The 13,667-nt window shown below is 40.9% G+C and overlaps 1 long non-coding RNA gene across 2 annotated transcripts; it reads right to left on the reverse strand.

Annotated features, from left to right (window-relative positions):
- Positions 1-2,170: 2,170 nt before the first annotated feature.
- Positions 2,171-4,156, reverse strand: LOC147200294 (uncharacterized). Of its 2 annotated transcripts, none has more exons than XR_015101724.1 (3): positions 3,960-4,156; positions 3,016-3,224; positions 2,171-2,514 (listed from the first exon to the last, which is right to left on the reverse strand). It is a non-coding gene; the product is annotated as an uncharacterized LOC147200294 (long non-coding RNA). The 2 variants fall into 2 exon arrangements; XR_015101725.1 differs by having other exon boundaries at positions 2,171-2,629.
- Positions 4,157-13,667: the final 9,511 nt, after the last annotated feature.

The following is a 13,667-nucleotide window of genomic DNA, read 5'->3' on the forward strand; positions in this document are numbered from 1 at the left end:
CTTCATCTGTGAAGCATGACAGATTGACGATGTTAAGAACTTTGCACGTCATCAAGAGTGTGAATGTTCTTCGAAATACATATATGGAAGATGCTCCTCTACTATTCTGTCACAGGCACGGCTATTTTTCCTTGTTTTATTTCCTTAGTTTGAGGATGTCCAGCTGAGAACAAATGTGATTCATGGTACAACTTGAATCTGTTCTTGGGTCAAAATGCTGCCATCATAAAACATTTGATTAACTGTACATGTGGTGTTTAAAATCACACGTTAACATTGTACTAATTGCTCTACCGTATTGTAAAACATGTTAATTACAAAACAGTGTACGTGAATATGCAATGGCAGAGTGAAGGGTCTGCGCAAATTGTGTTGCAACCACGAGGAGTTGGGGGTTTGAGGTCTTGCTCTAGAGCACTTTAGAAGCCAATAGTCATCTGTACAGCAACCAGTCCTAATTCTCATGTTTCCAAAGTCGGTAGTCGATGTTCTGCTCATTCCGGGCCTCCTGATTTATTGATGTGTTTTTTTTTTCCATTTTACTTTTTATTTTTGGAATATTAAATCGACAAGCTTCCAGCTCCCAGCCTAGCGCTCTCTGACTGAACCAATGCCATCAGAGCGGCCTCATCAATCCTGTGAAGAATAACTGCAATACAGTATGGTGACAATGACATCCACAACAACAACAACAACAACAAAAAACGACCTATTAAAACATCATCATGATGTCTGTCACAGCCTGCATGTGAAGTCTTTATCTGCTTGAGACAATTTAATTTACCTTGGAGATTCTCTGCGGAAAGATATGAGAGAACGACAGATGTTGTTTGCGCCCGTCTTTCTGACAGTCCCATGGCGACGAGCGATTGAGGGACCGCTTTCAAATCGACAAGGTCAATTTCTCTGCCAAAAGCAAAAGTGAAGGAAGCCAAGAGAGGCGAAAAAAAAGAAGGTAAATTGAAAACATCAGTTTTACATGGCGGCCTTTTTAAAGAACATCCCCCTCTGCCAAGCTTTTCAGCTCTGGCAAATTAAAGCTGAATTGGCTCTCACACGTCTTCTACATTTCACTCTTTGCTTCAGTTTGCTCGGCGTTAGAAGGAATTCAAGTGTGGAATGGTCACTGTCTTTGGGATGTAAATTTCTTCTGGACTTTGAGGCCTTAATGGGATGGACGTCTGGCTCATCAGCTGCAAATCTGTTGGCTTTGGTGCACCCGCACACAGCTTTTCTTTCACTACCACAGGACGGCGCACACATGCAAGCAACATGCGTATGCCGGATTTTCTGGAATCCTGAAGAAATCCTCCTGGTATGAAGATGAGGTCACAACTCTCTCATAGAGGTTTTGCTCCCCGCCCTCGGCCTAGCAGGTGCTATCCTGCTACGATTTCTCTTTAAGTAACAATAGCGTGTGAATGTTTCCACAGATTTAAAAAAAAAAATTGAGTTAAACGGTTCAATTTTCGGATGGCTTGGCTCTTGGCCCACAACACAGCAGTGATTCTACTGCGGTGCATTCCAATCTGATGATGTTCTGCTTGCTGTTCACGTTTGGTGTGAATGGCGCAGTTCGTTGTCGTTCAGGAATTGTCGAATTGCCACTGAAGACAGAACCACTTCCAAATAGGAGCTGACCGGACTGTGACATGCCGTGTTTTGTCTCCAAATGCAATTTTTACTTCCTTGACATGCTGTATTGATAGCGTACATTTATAAAAACATTTGGCGCCATCAGTTATGTTAATCAAAATGATTAGATGGTCAACAAAACTGCCGTGTGAACCACTTTTTGCATGCACTTTAAATGGACAAAAGGAAGATTGTTCTGTTTTGAACATTCATCTTTCCATTTCTTAGCAAGCTACTTAACTGTGTTCCCTGCTTCCACTTTGCCATCTTTTTCACAGTTTTTGCCCTCTGGGGGCTGCTTAATATTACCTACTATTCATTCTTCCTTTAGGCTTGTTTGCACAGCACGAGGCCCTATTTCCCTGTCTGCAGACAACTAAGTTAATAATATTAGTGTAGTATAGTATGATAAAGTGTCCAGTACTATTATCCTCGTTTATCTCCCGCTTCAATGTGTGACACATTTGAACACAATCTACCTTCTTGATTTAATTTTTATTTACATTTCGTGTATTCTATGAAATGCAGTGTTTTTGTATGCTCTGCTGGTACCTCTAGTCCAAGATCAGACACAACTAGAAATGCTGGGCAAGGTTGGATAACTTTCATACCAAGTGTCAACATAAGTCCATTTACTTTGATTAATTACTCGTATCTTCACTTCCTTGCTCACCTCTCTTGTTGAGGCTGGTGCTCATCTTTTTACCATTGACCTACCAAGTGATATTATAGGTCCCCTTTTTTTCGGTATTGCCTATTTATGAGCCATCTGTGAAAACATGACAGGGTTTCTCTTGCCTCTCCACCGTCTCCTCCTTGTTTGACGTCTTCTCCTCCTCCCCGTCTCCGCGCAGAGTCAACAGGAATCTGTGCAAGATGCTTGCCAGATGGAGAGCAGTCATAAATGTTCACACTCAAAGTGATGGGACGCATCAATCTCAAGCAAGTGGTCACGAGAGCTGTGGACGTAGGTTGTGTTTTGTTGTTCTTCATTCTTGTGATGGAACAAGATAAGATGAGCACTGTTACGCACTCATTCGAAAACTAATAAAAAGTCAACTAAACACTGCGCTGGTCGTCAATTAATGATAACCTACCAAGCACCTGAATGAAAGAGTGGAACAAGATTTGAATATAGACTTACTTGAATAATTTGGCAAGACGTTTGTGCTACTTGAGAGCTTTTATTCTTTTCAACTGGAATAAGAGCCACAACTTACAAAAGGGAGCCCGGCCGTCATGAACAATGTTTTTGTGTTTACATGGATTGATGCTCAGAACAGCGATTACATTTAACACGCACACACACACACACACACACACACACACACACACGCGCACACACACACACACACAAACAAATAAATTCCAGGCACTCACCTATCCCGTAGCTTGAAAGATGCCGCCGGCCTGGTCACGGTGTTAGATCTCAGCGAATTGTGTTTGAAGTGTGAGCGTGTGTAGGGAGGGGGGTTGTCCGGTCAAGACATTATCTGCCGACACACAGATGCAACCACTGCCTGACCTCAGATGGCAGGCCTTGGGGCCGCAGAGCTGGCTGAATAGAAGAGCAGATGGTGGAGAGGTGGCTTCAATGCAAAAAGAGAGCAAAACAAAAGTGAGTAACAGAAAAGTGAAGAAAACCTTCAATCAGGTGTGTGTTTGAAGTGTTTGTATCGAGAATGTCATCGTGAGCAGCCAGCAGCAATATGGCTCATCGATTTTGTGTGTGCGTGTGTGCGCATGCGTGTGTGCGCATGCATGAGCGTGTGACACATGAGGGGATTGTGTGGGTTCATTTATTTAATGAACACATTCAATTACCCCACTACACACTCACTTGTCATGATTAACAGGATTTGTACATGTGATGACTGAATGTCGTTTGTAGTATCATTCACGTTCACGAGCTCAATACGGTTTGTTGCATTGTTGAAAAAATGTGGTATCTGCCTCTATACAGCCCGCAAAATTCAGTTGTCTGACATTAAGCTATCTGAAGAAAATTATTTGAATTCCAAATGGACAAAAGATTCCTTGTCTTTTCTTTGTTCTTGTGCCCAGAATCTATCAACAGAACCACCAAATCCAATTTACTGGATTTATTCGAAGCCCACAGGTGAAGAGTTTTTTTTTTTCCTTCTGTCAGTTAAACAATCGAGGTGATGAATACAGCCTCGAAGTCTGAAAAAAAGCAATGAATTTCTATAACACAACTATGGTAAACTATTAAAAGAGTTAAGACGCTCATTTGGTTCTTTTCAACAAAATAAAGTATAAAGTTTAAAAAAAAACACACTGAAAACATATCCCCCCCCACTTACCTCTAACCAGTAGATTCTAGCCTTGTCAAAATTCAGATTAGCGGTCTTAAAGTAAGTACAGTGTTTGCCATGTTGGAAATTCGAGATGTTGGCAGGGACGGAAAGTAGAAGAGCACCTGCATGCTGACGGTTCCAACATTTGGACCACCTCATACCCTCGTAAAAAAAAAAAAAACTCGTTTGGGAACAACTAAACTGCTTCCATGTTGGCTGCCTCACGCAAAAAAAGCTCCAAAGGTCTGCCCCTGTGGTGAAAGCCGAAGAGGGGATTATTGAGAACTTGGCCCAAAAACATTGCCATTCGCAAGCCCCCAGTTTAAAAAGACCGGACCCATTCTACTTAGAGTCTTCCAGTGAAGAACTGTCAGATTCTCCCGATTTATTTATTTATCTATTTATTAACCACACATGTTTCAGACACTTAGACACCACTTAAGAGGCAAGTCCCACTTGAATGACTATTCCAAACTGTCCACCTTTCCTGTATCCACCTGTTGCTCTTAATTTCCATGTGTGGCGGGCAACGAGGGGTGTCTTTCAGAAGCTAGAAAAGCACAACAATAAATAATCTTGGGTTTTTGGGGGTGGGCGTGGAGGTGTGACTAGAACAACAGAAATTTACTGTAGTGAGATATGTTTGTTGTGGAATTTAGCAATTATGACGTGTTTTTTCCCCTTATTTTATCTGATTGTATTGTAGCATTAATGACACTTGGGGTGTAATTAATTAATTAATCAGTTAATTAATTAATTAATTAATTAATCGTGACATTTCAGCTATTTTCAATGCTGTTATGCCCTGCAATTGGCTGGCAACCGGTTCAGGGTGTCCCCCGCCTACTGCCCGAAGACGGCCGGGATAGGCTCCGGCACCCCCCGCGACCCTAGTGAGGATTAAGCGGTTCAGAAAATGGATGGATGGATGGATGGATTCAATGGTGTTATTTTGAGCCAGTGGTGGCATACTATGTTGGGTATCACACATAAATTTGTTAAGCATAGTTTGAAAAATTATATGGTTGATGCACTGTGAGATAAATTGTGCTGATCTTCAATCTTGCATTTTTAGTACTATGCATTTATCTTATTTTGTAGTTTTTGTAATCCACAATTTGTCTATAATAAGTACTTGTCTTGATATTTTTTACCCTGTCTTTTCTAGGAAAGACCCAAGATAAATTATTCACTACAATTTCATTTTCATGAAATTAAATGTTTTTATTTTTTAAGTTAAATACTATTTTTGCAGTTGCATAATCTGTCTGGAATGACACAGATAACTCTTCTTATAGGATTGCAATCGGTGGTGCTAGTGGGTTGCTCGGGGGGAGGTGGAGAAGAGAGGAAGAGGAGACACCTGGTTTGTTTTCCCAACTCGGACTAAATCAATACTCACAGTGTGGGCTCACCCATCTGTTGACAGCTCAAGTAACCATAGTGGCGCGGTGTGGGGGTGTTCACTGGGGTGAAGAGAGTGGGGGACTTACTGGTGTGGGATAGTAATACCTGCGGTGCATGCGTGAAAGTTAGCGGGTGTTGTGGTAAAACACACAGTTGTCATCAGTACAAAGGGCGTCAAGTCCCACCGTTCCTCTTCGGCCATCTGAGAATCAAGCGTTTACTGTCGCGTAAGTGTTGTGCGTGCGTTGTGTTGAAATGTGCGCCGACATGCTGCCGTGCAATGTGTGATAAGGGCAGGTGAATCTGGAAGACATTATCAGCACTCGATGGTGTCCACAATCAGGAGGCACTTAGAGGCGTGAAACAATGACCTCGCCAGGGCTGGCAAAGGTCACTACATCAACCTTGCAGTGGCAAACAAAAGGATGCCGGTGGTCGACACAGGAGTCAGACGCGCTGACTGAAGACAGCACTTACCACACATGCCTCCTGAAAGGGGAATAAAGAAAATAGCTGATGGGATTATGCGGTACAGCTGAAAGTGCCTTTACGTTACGGGCGTCTTCTTCTTTCTTTGGGGTAAAGGCAAGCTTTTCGAGTATCGGTTTACAAAAAGCAAATGAAAGCAGCTGGTAAAAAGTTGGCTAGAGTAAGTGAGTCGAATCGCTATGGTCCGCACAAAAATGCGTGGAATATGACCGCGGTACCTTTATAGTGGATATGACAAAACATTTACGATCAGAAAAATAAAAATGAAATATATTTGTGTTCCTCCAATTTCTTGCTTGTAGTGGTGTTGGACTTGATGGAAATCTGGGCTCCAATGTTGGTCTCAGTGGTGCGATCATGTTCCGCAAATGGAGCTGAAGCCAGAGCGCTTTCTTCCTGTAGTGTGTCTTTGCTGAGGTTGACTGGGATAAATCACATCATGCCATCTCATATTGTGCTTACGTGAAGCAATAATCAAGCTTTACGTTTTGTAATCCATCATCTATGCAAACATATGCGCAAAAAAATGCAATGCTACTGCGCTCTATTTCTTTCTTTATTTTTGTTGTTGTATTTTGGATCGCCGTTTTGCCCATTTAAAAGTTCACATGCATCTCATGCTTAAGTGCATCGCTTCAATTATCAAGACATTTTGTCTTGACGAAGGTGTTCATGTTCACTTTTGATTGACCATTTCAGAGAGATAGCTTGTTTATTACTGTTGTTGTGGTTAGCAGATAACTACCGGTAATATCTAAATTATTTTGGCCCCTCGACAGCAGCTAGTAAACTTTAACAACTAGTTGCTGTTTTTAAATTTCTGTAAACCTGTGATCCTGACTGGGAAGGCCCACTCCTTAGTGAGAGTCACCACCACCCTTAGAGGAGCTACCGCCACCATCTAACACATTAGAAATGTTTGTCATTACAATGCCAAACAAGATGAACAAAAAGAGCAAATCAGTTTGGCGACCTCAAACTAACCTCTGAGGCATGTGCGGTGTTGTTCTGATGAGGAATAATTATGTATAGTCAAAAAAGAAAGAAAAAAAGAAAAGTACGCACTCTTTCCATCCTTTTGGCCTCCGTAAAGACCATCCACGCGCCATAAACTCCGAACTTCCTCCAAAGACAAACCCTATAAAAGCAAGGACGTCTGAGAGTGTGATCTTTTACAAAACAATCCGGGCATTACGTGAGTTTACGCCAAAGCAACAAAGCTTCCATCCGCCGCTGCCAAGATGAACAGGTTAGCAAGTCAGGTGGAGAGGTGAGAATGTGTCTTCGGGGGGGTGGGCGGGGCTCAGACTGACTTATGGCGGGAGTGGAAGCCCGACGGGCCTCCGCGACTCGCTTTACTGTTTATTTACTCTCCCGTTTAACAAGCTTTATGATTCATATGTCAGCGTTAACTGCCTTCAAGGGACCAAATATTTATGTAAGTAAGACCTCTGCTTACTGGGGAGGAAACATACACCCACACACGCAGACACACACACACACACACACACACACACACACACACACGAAAACTTGCATTCAAACACACATATATGCTCTCCGTGATCTCTCTTTGACATTATGATATGACATATGACCCCAAAACATCTCAGTACAAAATATTATCACAATGATGAATGAATGAATACAACATGAGCTGGTGTGTGTGTGTGTGTGCTGAGGAAGCTTGAATCAACCCTTCACTAAGGCTTGCATGTGATTAGAACATGATGCTCTGGTTCTCATTATTCTGTCCTCAGATCCTGTCTGGTCGTCACCTAAGATGGGGCGACTTTAGATCTTGTCTTAGATTTGCATCAACTCAGCAAAAGCAACATAAATAGGCAATTATTTAAAAAGCAGATTTTCATTTCGCATCATTGTCATTATATAATTTGACCTGCGTTTTTCCTTCTCTAAATGCTAGACATTCATCGCATGTCAGTGTGAGCAGTTTTATTTCATTTTAGTTTTATTACGCATGTACCGTACAATGCTGCATTTATGTTACAACTTGTAAGATTATAAGTAATGTTAAAATGTGACGTGATGTCCGCCACACACTAAGCAAAGCGGCTGTGAATGAAGACGACCATGGCGGAAAAAATAAAGCAGACGACTCTTGGTGACTAAACACATCATGACGCGCAGCGACGAAAAAGTCTGAACCGGCTTTTGAACTCGCATATACTGAGTGCATGTAGTGAGTACTTGAGTACACCACAAACTATAAGAGACGTAAAAACACGTGGACATTTTTTCTTCTGTCATGTGCTGGTCTCTCACATTGTTAAAAATTGGTGAGCGCGTAGGTTGTCTCCAGGCTATAGGACGTTGACAGTTTGACCCTGGAACAGATTAATCTCCTGTCTGAAAAATGAGTTGTACAGTTAAAAAAAATAATAATCAAAGGTCGACACGCATCTCAGAATTAATTGTGTTTTAACAGATGGAAATTACGATACAAAAAAAAAGTCAGTTTATCATCCCTGTTATTGTACTTGCAGTTTTGTCTTCTCAAAGATCCTGTTCATTTTTATGTCAGCACGTGCTAACACCTTTTTACACTTCCAACAAAGACACAGCATCGGGACATGATGGCGCACAGGCTCGTCAACTTCCTGCTGGGTAAACTCAAGCGTGTGGAATGGTGAGTGGTGTTGACTTGAACGTCGGTGTCAGTTAATCTGCAGATCTGTTGTATTCTAAACGTTTACAGCCTCCAATCCTCCTCTAATATAAGATGTGGTCAGAGCAGTCGTTCTGGACTTAATCACGATGACCGGGGTCAATCCACTAACACCAATCTCTCCTCCATCACTTCCTCTTGAGCTGACTCTTTAATCTGACCATCATCAGGGCAAAAAAAGAAAAAAAAAGCCTGCTCATTTCCCCCGGTGATCAAATTGTGGCAGAGCTGTTTTTGTAAGGCTATGAATCTACCATAATTACCACAACCAACAATGTATCTTTTCTTTTCTTTTTTCTCTTTTTTTTTTAAATCATCGAAATAAGGGTTTGGGACACAAAATAGAAATACACTTTTGTGATGTGATTCCATCAGTACATTCATCAGAAAATTCAACAATTTCGAGCCATGTATGATCATACTGATTTTATGTTTGGCCAAAACAATCTCTGAAATCAATCATCTGAGTGGGAATTATTTGTCTGTGATACAACTAAAACACAATGACGCTCACCTAGACGATTTTTTTAAAACAATGAAATGTGGAGATTGTTTTCCCAACACGGATATCATGATACAAAATGAACAGATTTCACATCAAAGCTATTTATGTGAAGACAAAGATGATAGCAAAGGTCTTGATATCTACATCCTAAGATTCATAATATCCAGAAAAAAAAGAATATCCGTTGTTTTGTAAATGAACTCATAGTTGGTTGAGAAAACTCCCACAGACATATGAGTCAACAGAAAATTGACACTGCACATATCCTAAGGCAGCCAGACTGGAGGGAAAAAAAAAGAGTGCCCAAACAAAAGCTTCATCTATACATCTCAATCGATGTGTCAAACTGTTTGAGTTTCGACTCAAGACTGTTGGGAGTCTGGTCATGCCTCCATCTCTGAGGATTAAGGGGGCTGTTGGCATCCAGACTCCGTACCCCTATAGTCCTTCCATAGTCGCCCTTATTATGTTCAGCCCAGTCTACCAGGAAGCGAAATTCATCCCAAAGGCAGCCTCTCAGATATCTACAAATGCCTCTTTGCTGCCATAATTTTGGCAACCTTTATAGGAAACGACTGGCGTCAAAACTGTTACTCAACTGTTACTCATACCACATGATGACTATTACCACAAGGTTGCAGAAATATAAGGCAGTGGTGAGAAACATGGTGGTCGAGAGAACGTTTTGTGAGACTTATTGGGAAGATACAGCTTTAATCGGCAGACAGACGAACAGACAGACAGAGGAGCGTGTTGAGAAAATTCAGGTCGTACTTTTCTTAATATTTATATTTGGGAAAAAAATAGGCGTAATTACATTTTTGTGACGGTGCCATTGTAGTCTAATGTGTTTGGGGGAATGTTGCGCCTGTTTGGGCGTGCTGGCGCACAAAGCAGTCTCGCTCCCGACGCATCTGATATTCGGTGACAGAAAGTATCGTAAAAAAGGCTGCATCGTCATTTTCGAGGCTATGGTCTAGTTAAGCGTGTTTTTTGAATGCGGTAGATGATCTAGGCCTCATTGCTTCATCTTGTAGTGCAGGCGGTATAACGCGATTTTGGTTCAGGCAGACAGATTTGGCGCTCCACTGACGCGTGGTGGACCTCATGGTATTTCACCCACGACTGTGTCACTGTTGTAATATTTATGAATGAAATATGATGAGTTTTGTCTGAGTCCTGGCCAGTGTCTCAATACAAAGCCTATAAAATTACAAGACAATACAACTTTATTTATATAGCACAATTCACAACAGTTGCAGCTGGAACAAAGCACTTATAACATAAAATAAGAATAATACAACACAAAAGAAAGTGAAAACAGTACAATAAAAGACAAATTAATGATACATACTCATATACAGTAGACACCAGAAACCAATAGAACAACGTCAGTCTCATATTGGGTCGAAAGCCAAAGAAAAAAGATGTGTCGAGTTTTAAATCTGGATTGGGTGGGGCCTTGCCTAACATTTAACAGAAGGTCATTCCGGGGGAAGGACCGGCAACAAAAAAGTCTCAACCACAACAATCCGACTCACTCGTTCTGAACTTGGTGGAAACAAAAACCTGGCGAGCAAGATGCAAAAAAAAAAAAAAAAAAAAAAGGCACAGAAGAAAAAAAAACATGACAAAGCAAAACTAAATTGAATCAAAACAGCTTAAATATTGACAATCATTAACACCACACCACATTATCCATGAACGTTTACATTGCCATTTAAATTTTCATAAATTGGCTTCACCATCAACAGTGTTCTTTGTTATCTTCGCGTCAACTGTATATAATGAGTTTAAGGGCATCTTGGAGAAAAAAAAAACGTACACATTCCAAAGGCAGTGGATTGTTTGGATGGTTATAAAAAAGTGCCTGGTAGAGAGGGGACAGATTCTGAAAGTGGGGGGAGTATATCCCCAACAACGCCCCTGCGTGGAGGCTTTGCAGCTGTTGCTGTATTGTGTCCCACTCTGGTCCTGCGTATTTTAAGGCAGGTCTTACCCTTAAGTATGTCCTTACAGGAAATGTTGTCATCATGTGAGTGAAACACGAGTGTGTGTTATCAGCAGTCACAGGAAATTTGCCCTCGAAGGGGCGTAGTATGCCATATGTCATCTTTCCCTCTTTAGCCATTAGCATTCGTCCAATCTCCACAGCCAGTCTCTAAACAAGAACGGTCAACTGCTATCGCAAAATAGCACGTCTGGAAATACATGAATGACAACATTTATTCTCAGCAGACTTTAACAATTTATTGAAATGAATGAAGGCCCAAAATGTATATAATTACCATAATGTATTTTTGCATATATATATATATATATATACCGGTATATATATAGTCAACATCAAACATCAGTTTGAAGTCACATGATGAAAAATAAATAATACCTGTAAACTGTAGAACTGGTATGAAAAAATCTCCAAAAAATACATTTGTATCTACTTTTGCATATATCACGTTGTATATTGCCTCATTGTGTACTCTAGAGTAGCGAGGGATAAATGATTGATTTTGAGATTTAAATGATTAATTTGAATTAAAATGGGAGCAATTTAAAAAAAAGCAAATAAACACAAACCAAACTGTTGTTGTGGACAAGTTTTGAATGGGGAGTATTCAGCTACACACCTCTTTATGAAAGATAATAAAATGTTAAATAATTTTTGTTGTTGTTTTTGTTTTTTCAGCGAAAAGCAAAGCAAAACCAAAATAATGTGATGCTTTTCATTGGACAGATAAAATAGGCTGCTTTTCACAGCTTCGCATGAAAATATATCAGTAAGTCTAATGCAAAGCATGTAAATGTCAAATGTTTTTTTTAAACCCAAAAATCAACGAACATATTTTTCCCATGTTTGAAAAAAAACTAAATCTGGAAAAATTGACAATACATGCTTTGTAGACAGCAACGGTGCGCAACTGTGCATACATTTCACAGAAACAAAATTATACACCATATCACTTTTTAACAGAGTCGTTAGTTATTTAGTTAATTAGTTAATTAGTTTGTGAATTAGTTAGTTAGTTAAGCCCATGCTTACTTCTCGTTGATTGCCTCAATGTCTCCACAGCGGGAGAGTGCAGCGACACACTTGCGCACAAACCCACACAAGGAGAGTCAACAAGGACCACTTCACTACACAGAGCCAGCAAGTGGAACCCAGGTTCCTTGAGGATCGCATTAACCCCATGACTTTCACACACAAAAAATGTTGCCGTCTATAGAAAGCACTCTATAGGATGTTAGTTTTGTGAAGTTTCCAAGCAAATCGTAAACAGGAGTTCTCCTTTGCCCTCCTTTTCACTCCGTAGTTTTATTTTGCACAAACGGACAGCCACCCACCGCGACCCGGCTGACGAGCCACAAAGGCTGCAAAGTTGCAATGAAAGACCAAAGACATTTTGTAAGAGGGACCGTTTTCATCATTCCGAGTCTATGGTCATTTTTGAGCACTGAGGTGTGAATGAGCTTTTTGGGATGTTCAGGCTTTAGATGAACCTCATTAAGAACGTCTTGAGCCGCCGCACAGTGCAAAGGCCGCAGGCATTCACTCGTAATGATAAAGCCCCGCAAGCTGTCTCCCTTTCTTTCTGTTTCAACCCTCGCAAATGCCAATCAGACAAAAAAAAAAAAAAAGCTTATCAACACGCAAGGAAACTGTTTTCAATACATAGGTGCCATTTTGTGGAAGCGTCTCCAATAAAGAACGAAGATCCAAGATGGTGGCACACTTGCGGTAAAAGTCTTCAGAGAGTGAGCTGCGTGAAAGACATGAGCTCTGTAACACATCTGCTACAGCAATTCAGAAAACCATCTCCCTCGTCACTTTGCAGCGGCCGAGCAATGAGGCAAAGAGCATCTCAGTTAAGAAAAATAATAATAAAAACTTGAACTGGCCATGAAACCCTGCTGTGTTTGTCGATCAAGAATGCTTATTCCTCCTTGACATTTTCCATTTACTTTTTGTGCCAGATCATACAAATTATGACATTACAGCAGATCAGCGATGATACATAAAATGTCAACCGATTTTCATGCACTGGATCAGATCGGTGTAAAGTCTAGTTATTAGCAGCACTTGGTAAATATTTTCATAGTTTAGTCGGGAACCAAAATGGCTTTAAAAACTTCTGCTTTGTGACACGTTTTCATAATTAGTTCTTTTTACTTTCCATCGCACTGTCACGCAAGTGTGTATTGATGCAATTGAAATCCACGAAAGAAAAAGATTTGTAGCCGGTTGAAGTGAACTATCACCTCAGGTAGTAAGCAGTCCAGCTTCACAGTTTCCTCCCATTTCTTCACTTGTTTATCTCTGTCTCTCTCTCTCTCTCTTTATAACATCTTGTTTGTCTCTCCCTCCTGAACCATATCAACTCTCTTCAGCAGCATTACACAGCATACATGCGTCTCTGGGGCTGGCAGCTCCCTCTTATCCTATCAGCGAGTTCATCAGCGAGCCATTCCAGGACTCGTTGACAAGACGGCGATGGCGGCAATCGCTCACGGCCGGTCGAGGTCACCTTTCATGACTCATTTTGCATTGAAATTGAATTACAGAGAATTAGCAGCAACACCAAGTTGAATGAGGGACATTTCAAACCTTCACAGGATTCATAAT

This window comes from Hippocampus guttulatus, chromosome 9 (genome assembly GCF_054856545.1).
Source record: "Hippocampus guttulatus isolate MCC_2025c chromosome 9, RoL_Hgut_1.0, whole genome shotgun sequence".
NCBI lineage: Eukaryota > Metazoa > Chordata > Actinopteri > Syngnathiformes > Syngnathidae > Hippocampus > Hippocampus guttulatus.